Genomic DNA, 27,809 nt, shown 5'->3' on the forward strand with positions numbered 1-27,809 from the left:
GCTTGAGCAACGTGGACCAGTGTCCACTTGTATACATTTTTGTGGCACTCCCGGTATTTGTTGAATTCAAAGGAGATACTAGGGAAGTGGCCTTGTGCTTAGGATCAAATGCCATATAGAGATGAAGAATTCATGTGTCCATCCCTTGATTTGAAATAGGCATATATTGAGAACTGGTGTACTATGGTGAGTTTTCTAAGAGGCACAACACATTTCTATCTGTCAAATGAAGAAGTCAAATTACAAACCAATAATTGCAAAGATAAGTTGATGAAGATATTGCCAAGAAATATTTTGTTAAGAAACATATAAAGTTAGCAAAAAAACAAAACAAAACAAAACAAAAACCCATGTGCAGAGGTTTAAGCGAAGCATGGATGCTTTTAAATTTTAGCATTGACATCCAATTTACTTTGGGAAATTAAATAATTTTCTTAAAAATTACACCAACCACACACTCATTAGTTTAGGAATATTTAAAAAGACAAATGTCATACAATTGCTGGAATCTCTGTTACACATACTTCCAAAATATAAAATAGAGTATTTGCCTTTAGTCATTAATCATTTGTTTAATAAGGACTTTCACGAAAGATGGGTGCCTGTCACATTACATGCACTACCAAGAGAACCAAAAGAATACTGGACAGTCCAAGGACAAAGACTCTGAAACAAAAACCTAAGACACAGTTATTGACAATTACCCAGAAAGAACATCTTGTCATTTAAGCCTTATTTGCTTTTCCTAGATATCACTTAATTACTCTCTTTAGCTGTTATAGCCATTTCACTTGAGCCCTGAGAGACAGCTGACCACAGTGCTTATGAGAACTGGCTTTGGAATGAGACAATCCTAAGTTCCAATTGAGACTCAGACATCTATCAGCTTTGTAACCTTTGGAAAAAGGACTTTAGTTTTCAGAGCTTGAATTTCCTTATTCTTGTTTTCAAGGGATGTTTTGCAGTTCCCTTGTTTCTTTATTCCTCTCTTATTGCCTTAGTTTGTGAGTGAAATCTTTTCCATACTGGCATGCTTTAATTACCTTCTACTTGTCTTTTGTAAACCTACTCTTAGTTTTCGCTTTGTGGTTACCATGTGGCTTACCTGAAACTTCTTATAGATATAACAGTCTGTTTTACTGATTATAACTTACTTTCAATTGCATACTAAAACTCCACCCTTTTACTCTCCTTTTATGTTTCAGATGTTACAATTTACATCTTTTTATGTTGTATATCTACTTTGAAATTATTGTGTAACTATAGCTATTAATATATTAATACCGTTGCCCTTTAATATTTATACTAGAGTTAAGTACTTAATGCACATTACAGTACTAGAGTATTCTGAATCTGACTATATGCTTACCTTTATCAGAATGTTGTATATTTTCATATGTTTTCATGTTAATAATTAGCATCCTTTCATTTCAGCTTGAAGAACTCCTTTCAGCAAAATAAAAGAGGTATAGTGCTAAGAAACTTCCTCAGCTTTTTGTTGTTTTTGTTGTTAGGGAAAGTCTTCATCTCTTCTCCATTTCTGAAGACAACTTTGCTGAGTATTCTTGAGTGAGAGTTTCTTGCTTTAAGCACTTTTAATATATCATTCCACCTCTCCTGGCCTTCAAGTTATCTGCTGAGAAACCTGCTAATATCTTATGGAAGTTCCCTTGTATTACAGATTTTTTTCTCTTGCTTCTTTTAAAATTCTCTTTGTGTTTGATTTTAGACTGTTATTATAAGGTATCTTAAAGATCATTTTAAGGGGTTGAAATTTTGGGGTGACTTAGCTTCATGAACTTGGATGTCTAAATCTCTCCTCAGGTTTAAGAAGTTTTCAGCCATTATTTCTGTAAATATGTTTCCTACCCCTTCTCCCTCTTTTTCTCTATCTGGGATTCCAGTGATGTGTAGAATGTTTCTCCTAATGTCTCCTAAATCCTGTAGGCTTTCTTCATTCCTTTTCATTCTTTTTTTTCTTTTTGCTCCTCTGATTGGATAATTTCAATTGGTCTGTCTTCTAGATCACTGACCCTTTCTTCGGCTCAGTGAAGTTTGCTATTGAAGCTCTCTATTGAATTCTTCAGTTCAGTCATGGTAGTCTTCCCAAAACTTTTTAATGTTTTCTATCTCTTTGTTGAACTCCCTTTGTTCTCATATGTTTTGTTTTTTTTTGATTTCAAACTACTTGTATACTATAAAGCTACGGTAATCAAAACAATATGATACTGGCATAAAAATAGACACACAGACCACTGAAACAGAATTGAGAGTGCAGAAATAAACACTCACATACCATCAACTAATATTTGACAAAGAAGCCAAGAATACTCAATGATATAAGGATAGTATCTTTAATAAAAGGTTCTGGGAAATCTGGTTAACCACATGTAAAAGGATGAAATTAGACCTCTATCTTACACCACTCACAAGAATTAACTGGAAATGGATTAAATACTTAAACATGAGAATTAACCCTTAAAACTCCTAGAAGAAAACATAGGAGAAAAGCTCCTTGACACAGTTCTTGACAACAATTTTTTGGCTATGACACTAAAAGCACAAGCAACAAAATAAAAAATAAAGGAGTAAAACTACATCAAACTGAAAAAAGCATCTGCACAGCAAAAGAAACAATCAACAAAATGGAAAGACAACTTACGGAATGGAAGAAAACATTTTCAAATCATGTATCTGATAAGGGGTCAATATCCATAATATTTAAAGAACTCATAAAACTTAATAAAAAGGAAATGCAATTAAAAATGGGCAGAGGAATTGAAAAGACATATTTCCAAAGAAGACATACAGATGGCCAACAGGTACATGAAAAGATGCTCAACTTCACTAATCATGAGGAAAATGCAAATTAAAACCACAATGAAATATCACCTCACACCTATTAGAATGGCGATCATAGAAAAAAAGAGACAACAAATATTGGCAATAATGTGGAGAAAAGGGAACCTTTGTGCACTGTTGGTGGGAATGTAAATTGGTACAGCCACTATGAAAAACTGTATAGAGATTCCTCAAAAAATTAAAAATAGAAATACCATATGATCCAGCAATCCCACTTCTGGGTATTTATTCATAGGAGATAAAAAGGGATCTTAAAGAGATACCTGCCCTCCTGTGTTCATTGCAGCATCATTCACAATAGCCAAGATATGGAAACAATTTAAGTGTCTATCAATGGATGAATGGACAAAGAAGATGTGATATATATATATATATATATATATATATATATATATATATATATGCAATGGAATATTATTTAGCCATGAGAAAAGGAAAAGGAAATCCACCATTTGCAACAAAATGGATTAACTTTGAAGGCATAACATTAAGTGAAATAAGTCAGACAGAGAAAGACAAATACTGTATGATCTCATTTATTTGTGGAACTTAAAAAAGCCAAACTCATAGAAACAGAGTGTAGAGAGGTGGTTACTAAAGGCTGGGGTGGGGTGGGGAAGATGCTTGTCAAAGGGTACAAACTCTTCCAGTCATAAGATGAATAAGTTCTGAGAATCTCATATATAGCATAGTGATTATAGTTAATAAAACTACATTGCATATTTGAAAGTTGTAAACAGTATACTTTAAATGTTCTCACCACAAAAAAATGGTAATTATGTGACATGATGGAGATGTTAGTTAATGCTATGGTTGTAATCATTTTGCAATATATAAGTTTATCAAATCAACACACTGTACACTTTAAACTTACACGATGATACATCCAAATATATCTCAATAAAGCAAGGGAGGGGGAGAAAAAAGGAAAAAAAAGATTAGCACCTACCAAAAGAGGTCATTGAGAGGATTAAATAACATAATGAAGGTTAAGTGCTTACTGTAGTATCTGATTCACTGAAACACTCAATGGGTGAAAGCTATATTTATGATTAATAATGAGTGGTTGTACACTGTCCAAGCAAGAGAAGAAGCTGAAACACAGAAAGAAACAGCTTATCCAAGATATCTGGTAAAACCAGCCAGGCTTTCAGTTCTCATACCTTACAGCAACATGGAGCCACTAATTCTTATATGTATTTTGAGTTGATTAAAGCCACCTCGACCTAGAGGAAGTCATATAATGGGAGTAGCATTTTATACTGGCGGTTTTATTTGTTTGGGTACATATGGAAAAAAAATAGGTCTGCCATAACCACACACTATATAGAGCTTATCGTTAGTATCTCTTTCTCTGTCTCTCTGTCTCTTCCCCTATATGTGTGTGTATATGTATGTGTGTACATACATATATGTATGTATGTATGTGTATACATATGCATATATACACATAGATACATATAGAAATTTTAATAAAACCCAACCTATCATGTATACATTATATATATATGTATATACACTCATTCAATTCTTACAAGTAAAACCAAATTCAAAGAATCCAATGAAAATATATTAAATTAACATATGCAACTTAACATCAAATTTTATTCAGAAGTTTTAGAAGCTATTATCTATAAATAAAAAGTTTCTTCACAGTGACTTTAAGAAGAAATGAAAGTGAATAGAATCATAGTTTTCTATATTAAATGTATAACCACAGCAATAGCTACACTATATACCAGGCACTTTGCTAAGTGCTTTACATGCATGATTTCATTTAATCTTCACGACTCTGGTCTGTAGATACTAGAGACATATTTTACAGATAAGGAAACTAAAGCATATAGAGGTAGAGGGATTTGCACAAGATCATATTTGGTGTGAAGGACTGGGGCCAGAACTGTCAAAATGTAGCTGTCTAAATTTAATGCCCAAACTCTTCAATTCTATACCAGTGTTCCTCAAAGAGCAATACCAAGAATGACTACGAATATCAGAATCTATGCTGACAAATGAGAAGGAGGTGGCAAGGAAACTTGTGTTTGTTTGTTTTTTTTTTTTTTTAATAAGAAGGTAGTCTAGGAGAAATTCCATGTTACTTTAGGGAAGGTGATGACTTTCTAGATGCAAAACCAAAAGCACAATCTATAAAAGAAAAAAGTAAGTTGCATTTTATTAAAATGTAAAACTTCTGCTTGCCGAAGATACCGTTAAGGGCATGGAAAGATAGGCCACAAACTGGAAGAAAATATTTCCAAAATAGCTATCTGATAATACATTTCTCATAAAGAACTTTTATCCAAAATATATACTGAACTCTTCAAACTCAGCAATAAGAAAACAAACAAATAATAGGCTAAATATCACGAGAGACACCTCACCAAAGAACATGAGCCCATGAAAAGATGCTCAACAGAATGTTTCATTCGGGAAATGAAATTACAACAACGAGATACCCCTCACACCTACTGGAATGGATAAAACCTAAACACTTACAATACCAACTGCTGGTGAGAATGTAAAGCAACAAGATTTCTCATTCACTGTCAATGTAAATGCAAAATGGTCCTGTCATTTGGAAAGATAGTTTGGCAGTTACTTACAAAGCTAAACATAACTTTTACCACGATCCAGTAATTGTGCTCCTAGGTACTTAGTTGATTTGAAAATTCATGTTAATACAAAAACCCAAATGTGAATGTTGACAGCAGCTATACTCATACTCACCCCAAATCGGAAGCAACCTAGATGCCCTTTATAGGTAAATAGATTTTTATGAAATGAAATATTATTTTGTAATAAAAACAAATGAGCTACCAAGCCATGAAAAGATATGGAGGAACCTTGAAAGGATATCACTAAGTGAAAGAAGCCAGTCAGAAAGGCTACATACTGTATGTTTCCAATTATATGACATTCTGAGAAAGGCAAAACTATAGGGACAGTAAAAGCTCAATGATTGCCAGAGGTTTGTGGAGGGGCAAAATGGAAGGTTTACTGGCTGAAGCACAGGGGATTTTTTCAAGGTTGTGAAACTCTTCTGTATGATACTGTATTTGTAGATTCATGACACTTTGCATTTGTCAAAACCCATATAACTTTACAGCACAAAGAGTGTACCTTAATGTATAGAATTTTTTAAAAAATCATTTATGAAGTATGTGGAACCTAGGATGAAATGTAGACAGTGACAAAATCATCTAACTGTATTACAAGAGTATAAAGCAACTTCACTGAAGGGGATAGGGAAAAACATTGACCTAAGTAATTTTGTAAATGAGTGAATACTGTAAGACTAGAGGCAAAAGGAACTATCCATAAAAGTGTTGTACTGTAGTTGGAACTGTTGTTTCCCATAAGGGTACAGGTTAATAATTCTGAAACCACCAAAAATGTGTACTGGGATCAAACAATTAAGTAAACAGGTGGAGGATGGTGGGAGCCAAACTTCTTATTCTTGGACTGTGAGAAAGCTAGAATGACCATGTGGTAATGGTTAGAGTTGAAGACATCAGTATGAACTCATTTATCTTAATATAGATACAGATGTATATAGAGACAATATAAATGATACATAGATAGATATACACAAGCATACATTAACGTACACATTTATTTCCTGGCTCTGTCAGCTGAGAGGACCTACAAACAATGACATTCCAGGAGCAATGAGCACACAGAGTACCCAGATCTTGGTGTCTAACACCATTATCCAATAAAAGGAACCAGGGCTCTTTGGAGAAATGGATGATTCTAAGACTGGAGCTGGAACTAGACAAGAAGAGCCTGGAGTATTTTATAATGACTTAAAGAAAGAATGTGCTAAAAAGAAAGAAAGAAAAACACAATAATAGGAGTATGCCAAAGAGGCACAGGTGCCAACTGTAAGAGTTCGTAACGCTCCAAGCTGAAACAGTATGAGCCACAAAATAAAGTAGTATTGGATTGTAAACAAAAGCATAAAATAAGTAACCCCGAGCCCACACTGTTATAAATAAATGATTAAATAAATAGAATATACAAATCTCTCCTGCAGAAGAATTCCAAATAATTTACGTAGATACTCTCCCCCCAAGTAGGTCATAACTCCCCTCTCCTTAAGTACGACTGCCCATAGTGACTTCCTAACAAAGAAGACAGTATGGAGAGGGGGAAAAATAACTATAGTGGAGAAAAATGACAAACACCATCTCAGCCAGGAGATGTAAAGACTAATGTAAACAGTGACAATTCATGTTGATAGCAGATATAATTGTTTTGATATGATGTAATGAGAATGGTAATTCATCTCTGTGATTTTTCCTTTCCAAAACCTATAACCACAGTCTAATCCTGAGAAAAACATCAGAGAAATTCCATTAGGTAGGCTTCCCAAAAAAAAAAAAAAAAAAAATTGAACAGTAGTCGTCAAAACTGTCAAAGTCATAAAAAACATGGAAAGTCTGAGAAACTGTCACAGTCAAGAAGAGGCTAAGGATACATGACAACTTAATGTAATGTAGTATCCTGGATGGGCTACAGAAAAAGGACATTAGATAACAAAGGAAACATGAATAAAGTATGGATTTTAGTTAATAATAACGCATCAATGTTGGCTCATTAATTGTGAAAAATGTACCACACTAATGTCAACTGTTAATAACAGAGGAAATGCATCTGTGTGTGTGGTATGCAATAACTCTCTGTTACATCTTCACAGATTTTCTGTAAATCTAAACTGAAACATTTATTTTAAAACATATATAAAAGGTCTAACCCAGACAACTGAATCAGAGTTTTCCGAGTGGGGACTGGGAATTGCCATGCTAACAATTGCTCGTGGGTGACTCTTATGCATACCGAAGCTTGAGAACCACTGCTCATAGTTTCTAAATACCTCCCAAGGATGATGGCTAACAATGGTAAACATAAAGCACTACATTTTTGTGGAGGAATTATTTTCACTAGTAGAAAAGGGGGAGAACTGGCTAAGATGCCATTCCTCCAGGCAAGAGTCCGGGAGTTTCACATGCCAAGAAGTCAGAAATTTCAGCCAAAAATGTGCTGCTACAGGGGAAGAATCCTAGAACTGTGGTGACCAGAGAGCAGAAAGTACAGTACACTGTACTGAGTGACAGAGCAAAGTTGGTCATTCACCCTCCATTCTTGTGGGCAACATCGTTAGGCGGGACTATCACAGCCCAACCCAGAAGTTCCTAGTCTGGAATCTACCAATATACTTCAAGGGGATCATCCATAACTTGAAAATTTCTGCAAATTTAATGTGGATGTCCATCCATTCATTTTATTTGAGGAGAAAGTCCTGACATTGCCTCAGATCTCCAAAGGATTCCATTACTCTCAGATTGTTAATAACCACTGATCTATTGTGTTTCCTGAGTAGTGCAATCAAGACAATGTGGAGCTCTAGAAATCCTTCTTTGGTCAACAATAGGATGCATACTAGTACCTTTTATGGGCATTCTACCTTTATGGAAATTCTAGGTGATATCTGGGACCATCAAATCCACACTCAACATACCTCTGCCATTACAGATATTAACTGTGCAGATAACAAAAATAAGAAATACATCATCCAGGAAAAATGATCTGTCAAAAAAATGTTCACTAACAATGCAATACATTCATTGATTATGAAAAACATTCATCTAGCATTTCATTGATTTGTTTGGTCCTTATAGACATAATGATCTTCAACTTCCCAGAAAATTAATATAAATGATTATGAGGTTCAGGAATTTCTTCTGCACTTTCAGAGTTAGAGAGCGGATACTACAGATGCTGGTGGAAATGGCAATACGCAAACCCTTTAAAAAGCAATTTGACAGTATGCATCAAGCACCTGAACAAATGGCTTTCTCTGCTGGGAATCTATCCTAACGGCTAGAGACGTGTATCACAGAATTATTGGCTACTATTAAAAAAAAGAAGAAGAAAAAGAAATAACTTCAGTTCACTTAATAGGACAGTATTTACAAAAACTGATAAATCCACCTGATGGAAACATATGCAGTCATTAAAATGTTTATAAAGCATTTACAAGTGTCAAATTAAAAAAGGCACATACAAAATTAGACATGATACATCATAATTATGTAAAAATTACACATAATAAAAAGCCTGGAAGGATACACACAAACCATATTTGTAAGAGTTGTCTTTTTAGTTTCCTGTACTTTCCAAAATGTTCTAGAGTCAGCATGTTATTATGGCTAAAGTTTAAATAGACTGCGGGTCTGATTAACTGCCTTCCCCCAGGGCCACCATAATAACGGAGAGCTCAAGAGCTTACCAGAAGACTTCACTGAGGAAGTGTTTTAGTGATATTGCAGACCGCATAAAACTTTTATGGACAAACCACCACTGAGCCCCTTTTGTATCGTGGAAAAGATGTTGACAACAATGTTGATTTGGTGGTTTAGTTGCACTTTTATGATTCCTGAATCTCAAGTGGTTTAGCATTTTGTCAAGCAGCCTAACAGATTCTGCTAGTAGGGAGACAATGGGCCCAGTTATATTCAGACAGTTTATTACTTACCTAGTGTCATGCAGGGACTCTGGTCCCGCTCCCCGCACCAGAATGCAGGATATGGTGAGGCCAAACAGGAACACCAACAGAGCCATAGATAGGGGAGTCATACCACTATATTCTCACTGGCGGCTGGGTTGGAGACACAGGAAGTGGGATCCACCTGATCCGCAATCCACCCTCTACTTCTCTGCCAACCAACAAACCAACCAACTACGGTAGCCATGGCAGTTATATCAGTGGCTAATTGGCTAACTGGTTACAGCTGATGGCCAACTAGTCACAGCTGATGGCCATCTACTACCCAAGCCAGCATCTTTCCACGTGAGGCCAGGAGCCTGGAAACTGCTCTCTGGGACTCTGTCCCCATACCCAGACAGCAAAAGCAACACCAACATGGTATCAGCCTCATGCATCGCTTGACTTACAGGACGACACCACATCAAAGCGGTCAAACGGAAGACAACGTGAGCCGTAGCTTGCTCAGTCGCTGAGGAGCCCATCTAGAAGGAAGGTAAGTAATTTTATAGTCCACAGCTGTGCTATAAGGCGAGAGGAGTGAGGTGAGTGGCCCATGCCTCATCATAACCAGGAAGGCAAATGAGAAACCGCCTCCTAGAAGCCTCTCGCAAGAAGGGAGTCAAATGAGAAATGCCTGTAACACCTCCTCACAAGGCTGCCAATCTTTTTTTTTTTTGAGGTATAATTGACATATAACATTATATTAGTTTCAGGTGTACAATGTAATGATTTGCTATTTGTATACACTGAGAAATGATCACCACACTAAGTCTAGTTACCATCCGTCACCATACAAAGTTACACCTTTTTTAAGGCTGACAATTTTGCTGTATTGATCACAGGACATTCCATGAAGACTTAGACCAGCCTGTTTTTGAGCCTTGCACACGTGGCCTATGTGGTGACATGCAAGGTTGTCAGAGTGTCAGCACGGAGCTGTTATCCTCCACATTTGTCCTTCCTTCTTTCACTCCTAAAAGTGTCTTGGTTTGGACATTAAATTACATACCTAAAAAGATGATAATGTACCACTTTGCCACAACATACAAAATACTGCACACAAAGATAGACTTATTTATAGGTAGGGAATGAGAATGAATGAAGGAGTAAAAAGACCACCTCTAATTTCTTTGTTAATGTGGTTTCTTAGAACCTAACAAAAATGATTCTGAGGTTTACATACAACAATAGCTGGGCAAGATTAGCCAAGCAAAGCTAAGCAAAAAAAAAAAAAAACAATGGATATATATTAATATGCATTGTAAAGCCACAATAATTAAACAGTTTATTACTGATAAAAGATTAGGTAGATAAATAATTGGAACAGAATGGAGAAAGCAAGAAACAGCTATTCTCTGTGTTTACACACAGGAGTACATGATGAAATTAGCACAATAAATAGGTGGGAGAATGATGAATTCCTTAAGTAAATGGTATTGAAACAACTAGCTAGATGTTTGAAAAGACAGATTAGGGTCCATAACATCAAAATAAATTTAAAGAAGATTAAAGAGATGCAAAAAAGTAAAACGATAAAAGAACTACAAAAGACGGGTTGGGTAAATTCTTATTGTCGTGCGGGAGATCCTGCTCGCCGCGCCATTTGTCGTGAGGGGCGTCGGGCGGAGTCTTAGCTCCCGCTCCCCACACAAGAACACAGGATGTGGCTAGGCCAAAAAGGAACACCCACGGAGCCATAGGTAGGGGAGTCATACCACTATAGTCTCACTGGAGGCTGAATTCACGCGACATGCGACCTGCTGTCTCCTCTTTTCTGCCTGCCAGCCGACCGACTCTCACTTGCTAACTGCAATCCACTCTTGCTAGCTCAGCCCCCATCTTCTGCTGGCGTAGTCACGGCAATTATATTAGTGGCCAATGGCTCACTGGTTACAGCTGACGGCCAACTAACCACAGCTGATGGTCATCCAATCACAGTTGATGGCCATTTACTACCTGAGTCAGCACCCTTTAGCGTGAGGCTGAGAGCCTGGAAACTGCACTCCTGGCTCTGTCCCCAAACTTATTTATCTGATCAGGCATTGTCTTGGAACGTATGACACAAAGGGAACACAAAAAGGAAAACTGATAGGGTCAGCTATGTAAATATTTAAAAAGCATGTCAAAATAACAATGCTGCCGGCTGCACAACATTATTATTCCCATATTTCTGATGAGAGAATTGAGTTTCAGAAAAGTTAAATTACTACAACCCTAGTACCATGGCACCAATTTGAGGTATAACAATGTGTCTCTCAGTGAATAGCATGTCTGCATTTCTCCCATGAGTGCAGAGATCATATCTTCTCCAGCAACCCCAAGTATCTAAATCCATGTTTCTCCTACAACTCTGTTAGTGAGTTTAATGACTGTAGGTGATTAGGGTCTTAATTAAAATTCCAGGGAGGTCTGATACAGCCAAGATGTATCCTATAGAGGATCTGCAGGAAAAAGAAGCAACAAACATGTAGTGTCGGTTACTGGCCCAAAGAAGTGTTATGACCTAAACTCAAAGCAAGATTATCTCTCACTCATGTAAGTTACTGCTACGAATGACATTACTAGTTACAAGGAGATAATTTAGCAGCAAGGTAATTACCCAGGACATTCTGGGAGGAAAATTTGCCTTTGTTAAATTTAAGTGTATCATCTGAGATTACTCCTTTGCAGAGAAAAGCAATTGAATCTCAAGGCAAAAAATGATGGCCTTGAAAAAATGACTAGGCTAATATATTATGTAAAGTGTTATTCACCAAACACTTTCTTCTAAGCAGTGAAACCTGAGCAACTCTGTGGATAAATATGTAGAATATTATAATGTTGCCTAACAAGAAAAACAGATTTGCAAGTGCATATTGTTTCCTTCATAAACGACAATGTCAAACCACTGTCTGAAACTTTTAGGGGTCCAGGTCCTGATCTCACTAAAATGGCTCTGCCTTCAACACACTGAGAAATATGAAGGATAGAAGGCAGAAAATCCTTCAAAGACCAGCTGATATAAACTCTTTATTTTTCCAGATAGGGAGACTAAGGTCAAGGTTTTGCAAACCAATTATGAAAAAAATGAACACAACATTAGCCAAAAAAAAAAAATGAATAGGAAATGCCTCCAAAAAGAAATAATAATGGAAATACACATATAAAAAGATTTACAAACTCACTAGTAGCCAAGAAATCCAAGTTTTAAAAAATAGACCATATTTCACATTTAGTGAGCATTTTCTATCTGTGACGCACTCGTTGCTTATTTGATCCTCACACTGACCTATGAAATGGGTACTATTTTTATCCACATTTATACATGATCCTTTTAAGCCTTGCCTACACGGCCTATGGAGAGACAGGCAAAGTTGTCAGAGTGCCCATATGGAGCTGCTTCCTCTCACACTTGCCCTGCCTCCTTTCAGTCTCCAAAGAATCCTGGTTTGGATAGTCACCATTCTCCTCTTTCCAACTTCTAAATGTAGGAGTGTCCTACGGCTTTAAACATCTTCATGTCTCAACTTAAATGCCACCTTCCAGAGAGAATTTTTCTGGCTACCCAATGTAAAGTAGGTCATCCTGTTACTGTTTATCCAAGCGCCATATCTATTCCTTCATAGCACTAACCACATCCTATAAATATTCATTTGTTTCATTATTTCTTATCTGTTCCCTGTTCCTCACTGGATGGTGGGCTCTTTCACAGGACAGAAAACATCTCAGTTGTCTATCAGAGCACCTATCACATATAGTGTGATAAACAGTAGCAGCTCACAATAACTTTTCTCAGATGTCACTGCCTCCGTGCTTTTCAGTATAGCATGGATGGACTACAGGAATTTGCATTTTTATAAAAAGGCATCCCAGTGATTCTAATGCAGGTGCTTTGCAAATTACCATTTGAGAAACACGGGCAAAAGGGACTGAATTTGAAAAAATGAATATCTCTTTATTCATTCAAAATTTATCGAGGGTCTACAATGTGCCGGATCTTACACGAGGTACTAAGCCAAAGAATCATTTGATAAGTCCTCATGAAGGTTGGAAAGGGTAACAAACCTCGCTAAAACAAAATACCCTAAATCACATAAAGTAGATAAGACAATGGGATAAAGGAAATAGCCCAGAAGAATACAGACAACTTTTTTAAGACTTCAGTTTTACTTGTAACATAATGTCTAGCCAAAAATTGAGAAAAGAGCTTTCATATGTACATGGCACAGCCTGTATCATGGATTTTCCTGATGGTTATGTTTCAGAAGGCTTTATTTTTTAGTTGGACACTGGGCAATTACAAAACCATGTGTACTTCAAAATAAATGCTTTCAAACTCTACAGGATGCAGAAAAATCAAGCTTGTAAAATGTCCTGTTTCAGTGGGTGATATTGTAATGTCTTATTCTTTGGTATGCCCCCTCTTACCTCCTCATGCATTGGAAAGGGCAATTTTCACACACATAGTGTTCACTGTCCTTTTTTAGGTAAGGAAAACTCAAGGAACTATAAAATTTACATCCAAATTGAAGCCATTAAAACAAGCGGATTTTTTAATATAAAAATTTCAAGGCATCACAGTCAGGAATAAGCAATTATAGGACTTGACTTTTACCCATAGTTTCAAACATGTATCTTCTTCTTTTGAATTCTAAATAATCTTGAGGGATTTTTTTTCTACTTCTCAGAACTTACTCTTCCATGCTGTATTATTGGAATCAAAACGATGGCATTTTGAGCTATTAATTGCATTTGGTCATTCATTCATTCAGTAAATACACAAGGAACACCGAATATGTGCCAGACCCTATCTTAGGAACGATACAATAGTAAACTTACAATAAGTAAACAAAACAGAAAAAAAAAAATCCAGGCCTTCATGGAGTTTCCATCCAAGTGTGTGTGGTAAGTAGCTACAGTAAGTAAAGCACACTTTCTGTCAGAATGTGATACGTCTTATGGGGAAAAGAAGGTGAGTGGCAATAGCTGCTAGTGGCATTCAAATTTTAAACAGATGGTCAGGGAAGATTTAACTGAGAAGTTGACATTTCAGTGGGGTCCTGAAAGAGGTTAGGGAGAGAGACATGCAAAAATCTGGGCAAATTCCATTCCAGGCAAAATGGAGATGATGTAAATACATCCTGGGGGGAGCATGTCTCACATACTCAAATGAAAGCAAAGAGGCAATGTAGGTGAGTTCAGCGAGTAAAGGGGAGAGTCGGAGGAGAGGAGTCAGGCAGGTAGGCAGGAGCAAGGTTATAAACACTTTATGGTAAGTCTTTCACCCTGTGGAGACAGGAACCACTGGAGGGTTTTGAGGAGAGAAATGGCATAACCCTTTAGAAATATCACAGTGGCTGCTAGGTGGAGAAGACTGTAGGTAGTCAGTTGTGGAAGTGTGGAGTCAAGTTAGGAAGATATCGCTATACTCCAGGCTACAAATTACATCTCGGACCAGAGTGGTGGTAATGGGAGGGATGAATAGTGAATGCATGGAGGGTCCAAGGACTGATCCCTGGAATTGACCACGGTTTACAATTGGGGACATGGAGGGAGTCATCAAAGGACACAGAAAGAAAAAACAGGGAGGTAGGAGGAAAACAAAGAGATTATAATATCCTTGAAACAAAGTGAAGATACTGTATCAAGCAAGAGGAAGTCATTATCTATATTAAATACTGATGATAAGTTACATGAAGACTGAAAATGGACCTTAGGTTTAGCAACATAGAACTCATTGTTAATTTCATTCGTTTTTCTAAGGCTTCTATAACAAAATGCCACTGACAGCGTGGCTTGAACAACAGAGATTTATTTGCTCACAGTTCTACAGGACAGAAATCCAACATCAAGGTGCTGGCAGCTTTGGTTTCTTCTGAGGCCTCTCTCCTTGGCTTGCAGTCTCACTGTGTCCTTATATGCCCTTTCCTCTGTGCATATGTGCCCCCGATGTCTCTCTGTGTGTCCTAATCTCCTCTTCTTTTTAATTTTAATCTATTCTTATTTTTTTAAATTAAAGTTTATTGGGGTGACAATTATTAGTAAAGTTATATAGGTTTCAGGTGTACAATTCTGTAATACATCATCTATATATCACGTTGTGTGCTCACCACGCAGAGTCAGTTCTCCTTCCATCACCACATATTTTATCCCTTTTACCCTCATCTCCCACCCACTCCCCGCTTACCCTCTGGTAACCACTAAAGCATTGTCTGTGTCTATGAGTTTTTGTTTCCTCATTTGTCTGTCTTGTTTCTTTGTTGTTTTCAGTTTTATATACCACATATCAGTAAAATTATATGGTTCTAGACTTTTTCCTCTCTGACTTATTTTGCTTAGCATGATAATCTCAAGATCCATCCATGTTGTCACAAATGGCATTATTTTATCTTTTGTATGGCAGAATAGTATTCTATTGTATATATGTACCACATCTTCTTTATCCAATCATCTATTGAAGGACACTTTGGTTGTTTCCATGTCTTGGCCACTGTAAATAAAGCTACAATGAACACTGGAGCACATATGTCTTTATGGACAAATGTTTTCGACTAAGAAGCCAAAAACACAATGGAGAAGACAGCCTCTTCAATAAATGGTGTTGGGAGAATTGGAAAGCCACATGCAAAAGAATGAAAGTAGACTGTCACCGTGTACCAAAACTAACTCAAAATGGATCAAAGACCTGAAACAATAAACTGCATAGAAGAAAACATAAGTACTAAACTTATGGACCTTGGGTTCTAAGAGGATTTTATGAATTTGACTTCTAAGGCAAGAGAAGTAAAAGCTAAAATAAATGAATGGGACTATATCAAACTAAAAAGCTTCTGTACAGCAAAAGAAACCATTGACAAAATAAAGAGGCAACCAACCAAATGGAAGAAGATTTTTGCAAACAACACCTCCAGTAAGGGGCTAATATCCAAAATATATAAGGAACTCATACAACTCAACAACAAAAAAGCAATCCAATTAAACAATGAGCAGAGGACCTGAAGACACATTTCTCCAAAGAGGACATACAAATGGCCAAGAGACATGTGAAAGATGCTCAACATCACTAATCATCAGAGAAATGCAAATAAAAACCACAATGAGATATCACCTCACCCCAGTCAGAATGGCTATCATCAACAAGACAAATAGTAACAAGTTTTGGAGAGGCTGTGGAGAAAAAGGAACCCTCATACACTGTTGGTGGGGAAGCAGACTGGTGCAGCTGTTACGGAAGGCAGTGTGGAGGTTCCTCAAAAAATTAAGAATAGAATTACCATATGACCCAGCAATCCCTCTCCTGGGTGTCTACCCAAAAAACCTAATCTCCCCTTCTTATAAGGACACCAATCCTTTCGAATTGGGGCCCACCCCAGTGATCACATTTTATTTCAATTACTTCTATAAAAAGCCTATCTCCAAATAAGGTTACATTCTGAGATACTGGGGGTTAGGACTTCAACAGATGGATTTGAAGGGGACGTCACTCAGTCCACAAGAGCAGCCTTTATAAAATCAATTGTGCATAGACTGCTAAGATTGAAAGCCTTTAAGAACAAGTTGGAGAAGAATCGAAGACAGAAACTGTAGACTACTCTTTTAAGGGCTCTGGCTGTAACAGGGAAAGAGAAATGGGGCAGTAGCCAGAGAAAGAAATGAAATCAAGGGAGCTATTTTATTTGTTTTATTAGGATGGGAGAAACATTAGCAGGTTATGTTTAGGAGAAAGATCCGGTGCAGGGGGGGGGGGGGGGGGGGGGAATTAATGATACAGGAAAGGAAGAAGAGAATTGCAGGAGGAATATTCTGAATTTGGTGAACACGGATGGGGTTAAGTCTAGTGGCTTTAGCTGGGAGTATGGACAGTTCATCCATACACAGAAATAGGAAAGAAGACTGAATATATATGGGCATAGAAGCTGCTTGGGGAAAGATGTGGTAACAGTACCTTGAGGAAATGTCTTCTGATTGTTGCTATTTTCTCACACAGGAAGCAAGGTGGAGGAAGTGGATCTTTGAGTTTTGAAAAGGGAGAAGGCATGAAATAGTCACTGAGAGTGTTAATGGAATTGGCAAGTATAGCATAATTGCCAGTCAGCATTAAGAACCCACTTGAGGATAGTGATCTTGAATTTAAAGTGAGACCACTTGGCAGGATTATATGAGTTTCTCCAACGAGACTTGATTTAACTTGGCCTGGGATTTTGTCAAATGAGTTTGATTAACAAGACAGAGTCAAGGGAGTTGAAGGTTATAATGGACCATGAACTCTAAGCCCAATGTGGAGGAAAGTGAGTATATGTTTGCGGGTATGGGGGGCTGGTGATCAATAAAAATTAGTGGTGTCACTATATTGGAGGTCCCAGTGGGGTAAAATAAGTGTTGTTATTATCAGGGTACCAGAGGGAGTAAGGGAGTGGTCAAGTGACATGCCTGACCCTGAGGTTCTGCAGGGGTTGCACTTACTGATAATGACATGATAACGTGGCCATGGGAACAAGTGGCAAAGTTGGTGAGGAAAATAAAATTGAAGAACAGGTCATGGAACTGAGAAGCCAGGATGTTAGAAGGATCAGATACACAAATATTGACACCATCAAGAATTAAAACAGGAATGGTACGGACAAGAGTGAAAGTATGTCATGAGGTGAAATATCTTCAGTGACTGAGGAAGAGTAAATTAGAAGTCAGTAGATGGCTGTAATAAAAACCCATTAGTAGGGGCCAGCCCGGTGGCTCAGGCGGTTGGAGCTCCATGCTCCTCATTCCGAAGGCTGCCGGTTCGATTCCCACATGGGCCAGTGGGCTCTCAACCACAAGGTTGCCAGTTCAATTCCTCAAGTCCCCCAAGGGGTGGTGGGCAGCGCCCCCTGCAACTAAGATTGAACACGGCACCTTGAGCTGATCTGTCACTGAGCTCCCAGATGGCTCAGTTGGTTGGAGCACGTCCTCTCAACCACAAGGTTGCCGGTTCGACTCCCACACGGAATGGTGGGCTGCGCCCCCTGCAACTAGACCCAGAGCTGAGCTGCACCCTCCACAACTAAGACTGAAAGGACAACAACTTGAAGCTAAACGGCATCCTCCACAACTAAGATTGAAAGGACAACAACTTGAAGCTAAACGGCATCCTCCACAACTAAGATTGATACACTGTTCCCCCAATAAAGTCCTATTCCCCTTCCCCAATAAAAAAAATAAATAAATAAATAAAAAAAAGTAAAAAAAAAAAGTAAGAGTTCTCCAGAACCAATAGGATTTAAAGAGATTTACTACAAGGAATTTGCTCACACGATTATGGAGGCCAACAAGTCCCAACACCTGTAGTCAGCAAGCTGGCGACCCGGGAGAGCCAATGGTGTGGTTCCAGTCAGACTGGGATGGAAGGCTTGCGAACCAGGAGAGCTGACGGTGTAACTCCAGGCTCAAGAGTCAGGAGGAACTGTTTCAGTTCAAGTGCAAGGGCAAGGACAAAAAAATAAAATGTCCCAGCTCAACGGCAGTTAGGCAGGAGGAACTGCATCCTATTTGAGGGAAGTCACACTTTTGTTCTATTCAGACCTTCAACTGATTTGCTGATACCCACCCACGCTAGGGAAGACACTCTGCTTTACTCAGTCTATGAATTTTAATTTTAAACTTATCTAAAAGCACCTTCACAGACACAGTCAGAATGTTTGACCAAATATCTGAGCACCCTGTGGCCCAGCCAAGTTGACACATAAAATTAATCATCACAAGGGGTAACAGAAGACATATAATCTATTGACATAAGAATCGAAGCTGGGAGGAGGAGAAAGGGAGAAGAGTCTGTCATCAGCAAGGAGGATCAAGGAAAACACCTATCCTAACTCCAGGATCAACAGTAGTTGGAGTGTGTTAGAGAAAAAACACCCACCATTTAAAAAGGCTGCAGTGAGAATCATTACGGCAGACCATATTTCAGTTACAATAAGGAGGTAAAAGAAATAACTAAGAGAAGTTACTGGCAATAATAGGATTTTACTGCACACTGACTCTGATTACCAGAGGGCATATTTGCAGAGGGCAGCTTTCAGGAGTTGAGAAATAGGGTTAAAACAAAGATGGACGAGGCGAATGTGGAGATGAAGAGACCTGGAATACCTGTGGGACTGACATACGAAGGATAAAAGAGTGCGATAAGATAGATTAGTCCTAACAGCTCCAAAACAAAGTAGTAGATGGCTCAGTTGGTCAGAGCGCGAGCTCTGAGCAACAGGGTTGCCAGTTCGATTCCCACATGGGCCAGTGAGCTGCGCCCTCCATAACTAAAATTGAAGACAACGAGTTGCCTCTGAGCTTCCGGAGGGGTGGCTGGATGACTCAGTTGATTAGAGGGTGTGCTCTTAACAACAAGGTTGCTGGTTCAATTCCCACATGGGATGGTGGGCTGCACCCCGCACAATTAGACTGAAAACGGCGACTGGACTTGGAGCTGAGCTGCGCCCTCCACAACTAATATTGAAGGATAACAACTTGACTTGGAACTGATGGGTCCTGGGAAAAACACAATGTCCCCAATAAAGTCATGGAAAAACACACTGTTCCCCTTCCCCAATTTAAAAACAAAAGATTAAAACAAAAAAGTAGTGGTGGTGGCACTCTAATTGTTGCCGGTTGGAGTGGAAGGGTGGTGGTTTTATCTGAGCAGGCCTGTTTGGTTTTATTCTGCTCTTGATGTTCTCCCCACCCCAATATGGTGATTTCTTCCCTTAACATTTCTTTTTTTTATGGATTTTTTTTCACTGGGAAAAAGTCAGCATCTGATGAACTGTTATGAAAAGGCCCATGCTTTATTCAATTAAACAGTCATGCTGCTTAGAATGGCAGTCCCTTGAAGGCGGGACTTACACTGTGAACAGACACTCTAAAACTACTTTATCCTATAGAATCGTTCAACTTTTCTACCAAGGATTTCAGGTTAGCTGATTTGAGCCCATTGGAGTAAACTTGGTGCACTGCCTCAGTGTACCCCTTGTCTGTTCAACTTATCATCCGATCTATCCAGCTCCTCAGGCCTCCGAGAGAGTTCCAACAATTCCATCTTCTCCAGGAAACCATATCTGGGAGAAAGGGGGCAAAGACCTTGGTCCAACTCAGTCTGACCATAGAAATCCATTACTCATTGTAGTAGGCTGAATGGTAGACCCCACCCCCTCGAATACAGGCCTACATTCTAATCCCCAGAAACTGAACGTTACTTTATTTGGGGCAAAAGTTTCTTTGCAGACGTAACTGAGTTAAGGATCTTGACATGAGGAGATCATTCTGGCTTATCCAGGTGATCCTAAAATCCAATGACAAGTGTCCTTAGAAAACGGAGACTGAGGGAGATGTGACAGGTAGAAGAGGAGGTGGCAATGGGACCACAGAGGCAGAGATTAGGGTGATGCAGGCACAAGGCAGCAGAAGGTGGAAAAGGAAAAAACACAGACGCTCTTCTCCAGCTTCCAGAGAGAGTACGGATCTGCAGACACCTTAATTTCAGACATCTGGATTCAAAAATTGTGAGAAGACAAATTTATGTTGTTTCAGCTCACCAAGTTTGTAGTAATTTGTTACAATAGTCACAGGAAACTAAGACACTCACCTTTCAAATGTCATCCCTCTCCCATATATACTCACTCCTCTATTGCATGATATATTAACGGATACATATGATTATTCAAATAGAATCATGGTGTGTGGTACCTTTGGAATCACACAGACCTCAGTTTAAATCCGGGCTTGGGCACTCACTAGTTAGAAAATTTGAGCAAGTATTTATATTTCACTGAGCCTCACTTTCCTGTTATGTGAGGGTATTATTTTGCAAGGTTGTGATAAAGGTTAGAGATACTGTTGTACTTAGCAGAGAGTTTGGCATTCAGAAATGTTATCATATTCAGTGCTTCATGGGATCACTAGTGATGCCTAACATTAAAATGTCCAAGGGACTGATAACCGTATCTACTTAGGCAAGTCCACCCAAGAACCAGCACACAACTCCCTTTCATGCAAACTACCTCCATCTCCATTTCCCTTTATCAATATTTCTTAACAAAAGCAAGAACCCAGAGGTTCAAAATTCTAATCTTAATTCTGAGGCAGCCTTGTGAGGGTGATCCTGGGTGCTTCTGGCAGTCCATTTCAGCCTCTACAAAGACTTAATATGCCTCCTGAGATACACAAAGACCTATAAACAAAAGACCATAAACATTTCCACCCTTGATACGAACTATATCATTGGGCCATTAACAGCATTGACACTGGATGTCTATTCAAATGGTTACTTTTTACGAAAGAGAATCACATACAGAGGGTGCCAAAACAATGTATACACATTTTAAGAAAGGAAAACTGTATTAAAATTGTAATACTCAATATATACCATTAACAAAAGATGAACACAAGTCACGTTTGATTTCTGCAATTACACGAGGTGGTCAAAATGGTTACCATCAGCATCCAGACACTTCTGATTATGGCGAACTGCTGCTTGAGCAATGTTGACCAAAGTGTCCACTTGTATACATTTTTCTGGCACCCCTGGTATTCCAGATTTGAAAGCTACTTCAGCAGCTGTCAAAGCATTGTGTCAACAAAACCAAGGCCATGTATTTTATGTCTGCTTCCAGAGACATCACCGTAAGGGGATGTACAGCTATATGTTCTTAGTGTCCCAAGAGATTATACCAAAATGGTTTCCAGAATTTTGTTGTCTTAATCAAATGCAACTGCAGGTATTTTTAAAGTATTGAATAAAACTCATAATTGGCAATGGCCTATCATTCGATGATGTTGAAGAGTTTATTTATAGTCTATAGGCATTTTTCAAATTCTATCTGGCAATGCCTTGATATGAGGATATTATTCACTGGAGGTGACGACCATGAAGGACAGGGATTTTTCCAGCATTATATAAGTGTCAGGACTACATGCCCATGAAACTGTAGCTCTCAGAGGCAGGGCTGTGGTATTGGTATTATTAGACAAAGGGCAAAGTCAAGCTCAGTAAATACATACATTCTCTTCCCTCTAACTCCTAACAATACGTTGACTGTCATGCAACTGATCAAAATATTTCCCTCAGGTTTTCTGGAATAATCCAATTTAAGTGCTAAAGGAGCAGGAGGAAAGGGCAAGATCCAGTCTGTTGTGTGTATACATGTGTTCAGGGAAAGGAGGCTGAGACCTGGGAAGGCTTCCTGGAAGAAGTAAACATTTGAACCAGACCAGGAACAGCCATAGAGCAGAAATGTGACGCAAATACTAGATACTGAATAAATATTTCTATCAAAATTGCCAGTTGAAAACTTAGAAACTACTTTCAATGATGTTTATGTTTTCCATGTGTAGTTTTAAGAGCAGAAGTTTTGAAAATAACCAAAAAGTATTAGATATGCAATGCTTAAAAGACAAGAACACTTAAATATTTTCTCAAGTTTCATCATTCCATTCATATGTATGAGGGTAGCTACCATCCCAGAGGCGGTTATACCAAGCTCACTGCATAGTGGAATGCTGCATCTAGAATTCTTTTTACTGTACCTTTAGAAAATTTATACCTAAAGGTGGATAGGCTGAGTGTACTTACAGAAACTACTTAAACTGTTCCATGGTTGACTTATCGGTCAAGGAAAGGGGGAAGTATAGAAAAAAGAAAATGGCATGGAAATAAAATATACAAGAACAGGAACTTCAAAACAGTCAACTGCTGCATGCATACAGACACGGCTCTTGGGTTGGCATTTTTAAAAACCCATTATGCTTCTTTCTCCAAGTGTCCTTTGACCTCAAACTTAAATCAGTGGCATTTCCTAATTTCTCTAGGGTGGCAGCATGAATCCAGTGTTTTCTATGATGATTTTTTTTTTTCAAATACACATACATCTCCAGCGGAGCATAAAAGTGTTTAATGTTATCATACACAATAAAGTGATATGAGAAGCAAAAGCTGTGTACATCATTGCTAAACCTCAGAAAGATTTCCACTCCTAGATGTCCACGCTTACTACTTTTCTTTGGCAAATTAAATAAGGAAACAAAAATGGCTCACAAAGTGCTGGGAACACTTTACGAAAAGAGCTCATGTCGACTTTCTTTTGCAGAAAGGCTTACCTTCCTTCTTAGGGTGCACTCATGCCAGTCTACTTCCTTGTTTTATTTATTAAGGTAATAATCCCTAAATTTTCTGATTTCCCCCAAACTCCGATTATCTCATGCAACACCCTCTTTCACAAAGCTTGTTTAAAATTATTCATTCATGCATTTACACAACAAATATTTACTAGTGCTACTAGATGCTCAATATTGTTCTAGGGACTGCAGATATAGTGGAGAATGAGACAAACAACGACCCTGGCCTCACGGAGCTTGCACTCTAAAACACTAAGAAAGTTACATAAATGATCATTTAACAAATACTCCGAGAGAGAACTATAGTATATTCAGACTTTACAACATCGGACAATTAAGTTCATGAACTCACCCTAAAAACAGTGCTACACACCTCATTGCTGAACATCGCTGTGGTCACCTTCGAAGTACTCCCCTTGGGAAGCTATGCACCAACGCCAGCACCTAGTTCACCCTTCAAAGCAATTCTGGAACTCTTTTTCTGGAATGGTCATCAGAGCTGTCGTCGTATTACCCTTGATGCCCTGAATGTCATCACAATGTCTTCCTTTCAATAGTTCCTTTATCTTTGGGTAAAGAAAGAAGTCACTGGGGGTCAGATCAGGTGAGTAGGGAGGGCGTTCCAATACAGTTATTTGTTTACTGGCTACAAACTCCCTCCCAGACAGTGCCGTGTGAGCTGGTGCATTGTCGTGATGCAAGAGCCATGAATTGTTGGCGAAAAGTTCAGGTCATCTAACATTTTCACGCAACCCTTTCAGCACTTCCAAATAGCAAAGTTGGTTCATTGTTTATCCAGTTGGTACAATTCATAATGAATAATCCCTCTGATAGCAAGAGGTTAGCAACATCATTGCAACAAGTTCGCGAACTTAATTGTCAGATGTTGTATAACAGGGTAAACTGGTGTCATTTCCAGATGGGGGAGGGGGTGGGGGGCATTGAGCAGGTAAGGCTACTCTGACAAAATCACATTTAAGGTAAGATCAGAAGAATGTTGGAGTTAGCTCAGAAAAGAGAGGTGGGGAAAATTGTCCCAGGCAAAGGAATAACATGTGGATGTCCTCGTGGAAGGAAAAAATTTTTACAGTCCTGAAATTAAAGAAAGCCAGTTGAGCTGGAGCTCAGAGTGAAGCCTAGAAAGGGGAAGATGAATTCCGAGAAAAGAGGGAGGGGAAGGGGAGGCAGATTGGACGCAGCCACGGCAAAGAGTTGGATTTGACAATGTACTCCAGGCACTCCGAGAATTAGAGGAAATAAAGACAATCATATTAACTAACTTGCTAGAACTCTTTGTACAAATGTCTCTGAAGATAAATGCACCAAATGAATGCATGAAAATGAAACGACTCATACCGTGTTTCCCCAAAAATAAGACCTAGCTGGACAATCAGCTCTAATGCGTCTTTGGGAGCAAACATGAATATAAGACCCAGTCTTATTTTACTATAATATAAGACCAGGTATAATATAATATAATATAGTATAATATAATATAATATAATATATAATACCTGGTCTTATTTTACTATAAGACCAGGTCTTTATAATATAACATAATATGACATAATATAATATAATACCGAGTCTTATATTAATTTCTGCTCCAAAAGACGTCTTAGAGCTCATTGTCCGGCTAGGTCTTAGTTTTGGGGAAACACAGTATCACCAAAATGTGTATATTTTTACACCAATATACTATTGAATTCATTGATTGTAATATAGCGTATTGTATTACTTACACTAATATTTTCCTGTAACTAATTAACACAAGATGTCAAGTTTAAGGTACAAGAGATTATGCACTATGCTTGCTTCTGGAATTTCAATACATTCTGTAATCTGGCATCATATTAATTCTGTTCTTACAGATATTTGGAATTTTTGTTTGCTTTGATTTTTATTTTTAATAAGCCTATCTTCAAAATGGCTGGTGAATTAGAGCCAGTCTAATTTCTTCATTAGGCAGATGAGTAAACTGAGGATATACTATGAACGAAAGCATATTTCCCAAATCATAATAACAACTCTGTATGCCCAAAGCCTATTTGAATTTTATGAATCAATGGTTCAAGGTAATTTTCTTCCCTGATTTCCTCTGAAGGATGTGTGTGTGCATGTGTGTGTGTGTGTGATAGAGAGAAAGAGACAGAGAGGGAGGGAGGGAGGGAGGCAGGGAGAGAGAGAGAGAGAATGAGAGAGAGAGAGAGAGAGAGAGAGAGAGAGAGAGAGAGAGAGAGAGAGAGAGGAGGAAGGAATATTCAAATGGACACACACATATTGCTCATTTCCATCACCAAAAATACTACCTGTAGTGAGAGATGGTAGTGCCACAGTATGACAAAAATAGATTCAAAACCAAGGATGTTTTACCCTACTGAATATACATGTAAACAGATTTGTGAGTTAAAATGTTTGGCCAACTATTGACATAAAGACATTTCATGAAAGCAGTATGGAACTAACAGTCTATGAAAACAGTAGATATAAGTTTAAATTCTTCTATTGTTTACTAGTGTGTGGCTTGGGCAAGCTACTTAAGCCTTCTGAGACTCAGTTTTCTTATCCATCAAATGGGTAGAATAATAGACTCAAACTTGAAGTGAAGATCAAACTATATAATATAAATGTATTTATTAAATATTTTATTAAACCATTAACTATTATCAAATATTAACTATAATTAACTATTATTAAACTTCCAGTAAACTCTTAAAGTATTTTCAAATAGCGCATACTATTGTTCACTGGAGAATTGTGATGTACTAACCTTGCAGTGACTATCTTGTTCACATGTAGATTTCAAACTGAAACTGAACATGACTCAATCTTACTGCCACTAAAATTTTTTCAGAGCATAGTAAAAGGAAAACTTTCATATTGTTAATGAAATCTGACAAAAACACAAACAGGAAGACTACAGGCCAATCTTACAAATATCAATAAAATTTTTAAATTAATACTAGCAGATCCCAGTAACACATTAAAAATAAAAAGGTATATGACCAAATGGGACTTATTCCAGGAAGGGAGGGGCCATTTAATTTAGAAAATTCATTATCCATAATTTTAATAAATCTAAGGAAAAAGTGTAACGTTTTCTGCATAGATACTGAAACAGGGTGTACAATATTTAACACCGTAATGTAACATGATATCACACACACACACAAAATACACAAATATATACCTATGTGTTTATATACAAGGCTGACAATTAACTTCGCCAACTTGTTGCACCGATATTGCTAACCTTTTTTTTTTTATATCGGAGGGATTATTCATTATTAACTTGTACCAACTGGACAAACAGTCAACGAAGTTTACCATTTGGAAGTGCTGAAAAGGCTGCATGAAAAAGTTAGATGACCTGAACTTTTCGCCAACAATTCATGGCTCTCGCATCACGACAACGCACCAGCTCACACGGCACTGTCTCTGAGGGAGTTTTTAGCCAGTAAATAAATAACCATGCTGGAATACCCTCCCTACTCACCTATTCTGGTCCCCAATGAGTTCTTTCTTTACCCGAAGATAAAGGAAATACTGAAAGGAAGACATTTTGATGACAGTCAGGACATCAAGGGTAATACGGCGACAGCTCTGATGGCCATTTCAGAAAAAGTTCCAAAATTGCTCTGAAGGGTGGACTAGACACTGACATCAGTGCATAGCTGCCCAAGGGGAGTACTTCGAAGGTGACCGTAGTGATATTCAGCAATGAGGTATGTGGCACTTTTTCTAGGAAGCATTCGCGAACCTAATTGTCTGACCTCGTGTGTGGGTGGGGAAACATTAGGAGCATTGTCACTAAGGAGACGAACAGGGGAAGGATTCCCATTGCCTGCACTACAATTTCAAGATGAGAGAAAACAATTGACACATGAGAACTGGAAAAGAAGTTTTGCATATAATAGTACATTTGGAAAAACAAAGGAATACAAAAATGAAATAAAATACAAGATTTTTGGCACAGCGTAAAATTAGCACAGAAAAACTATAGCATACATACACATACACAGAGTCTCACACAAAGAGATATCAGTTAGAAGCTGCTTAGAAATACAGCATTTGAAACCTATATGAGAAACATTAAAACATTCCTGAAAGGCTTGAAAGTAAATTTGAAAAACTGAAAAGGCATTTCTTGTACTTGGACAGGATAACTCAACTTCATAGTGATGTCTCCCCAATGTAATATTTTAACTCAATATTAACTCAATGTTATCTCATCAAATATAATAAGTTATTTTTTATAAAACTAAATATGTGGATTCTGAAA

The 27,809-nt window shown here is 38.0% G+C and overlaps 1 long non-coding RNA gene across 1 annotated transcript in view; it reads right to left on the bottom strand.

Annotated features, from left to right (window-relative positions):
* Window positions 1–27,809, bottom strand: part of LOC117025033 (uncharacterized) — a 170,937-nt gene that overhangs the window by 132,189 nt on the left and 10,939 nt on the right. The gene's annotated exons all lie outside the window — the stretch shown is intronic.

Source organism: Rhinolophus ferrumequinum, chromosome X (assembly GCF_004115265.2).
Source record: "Rhinolophus ferrumequinum isolate MPI-CBG mRhiFer1 chromosome X, mRhiFer1_v1.p, whole genome shotgun sequence".
Lineage (NCBI taxonomy): Eukaryota > Metazoa > Chordata > Mammalia > Chiroptera > Rhinolophidae > Rhinolophus > Rhinolophus ferrumequinum.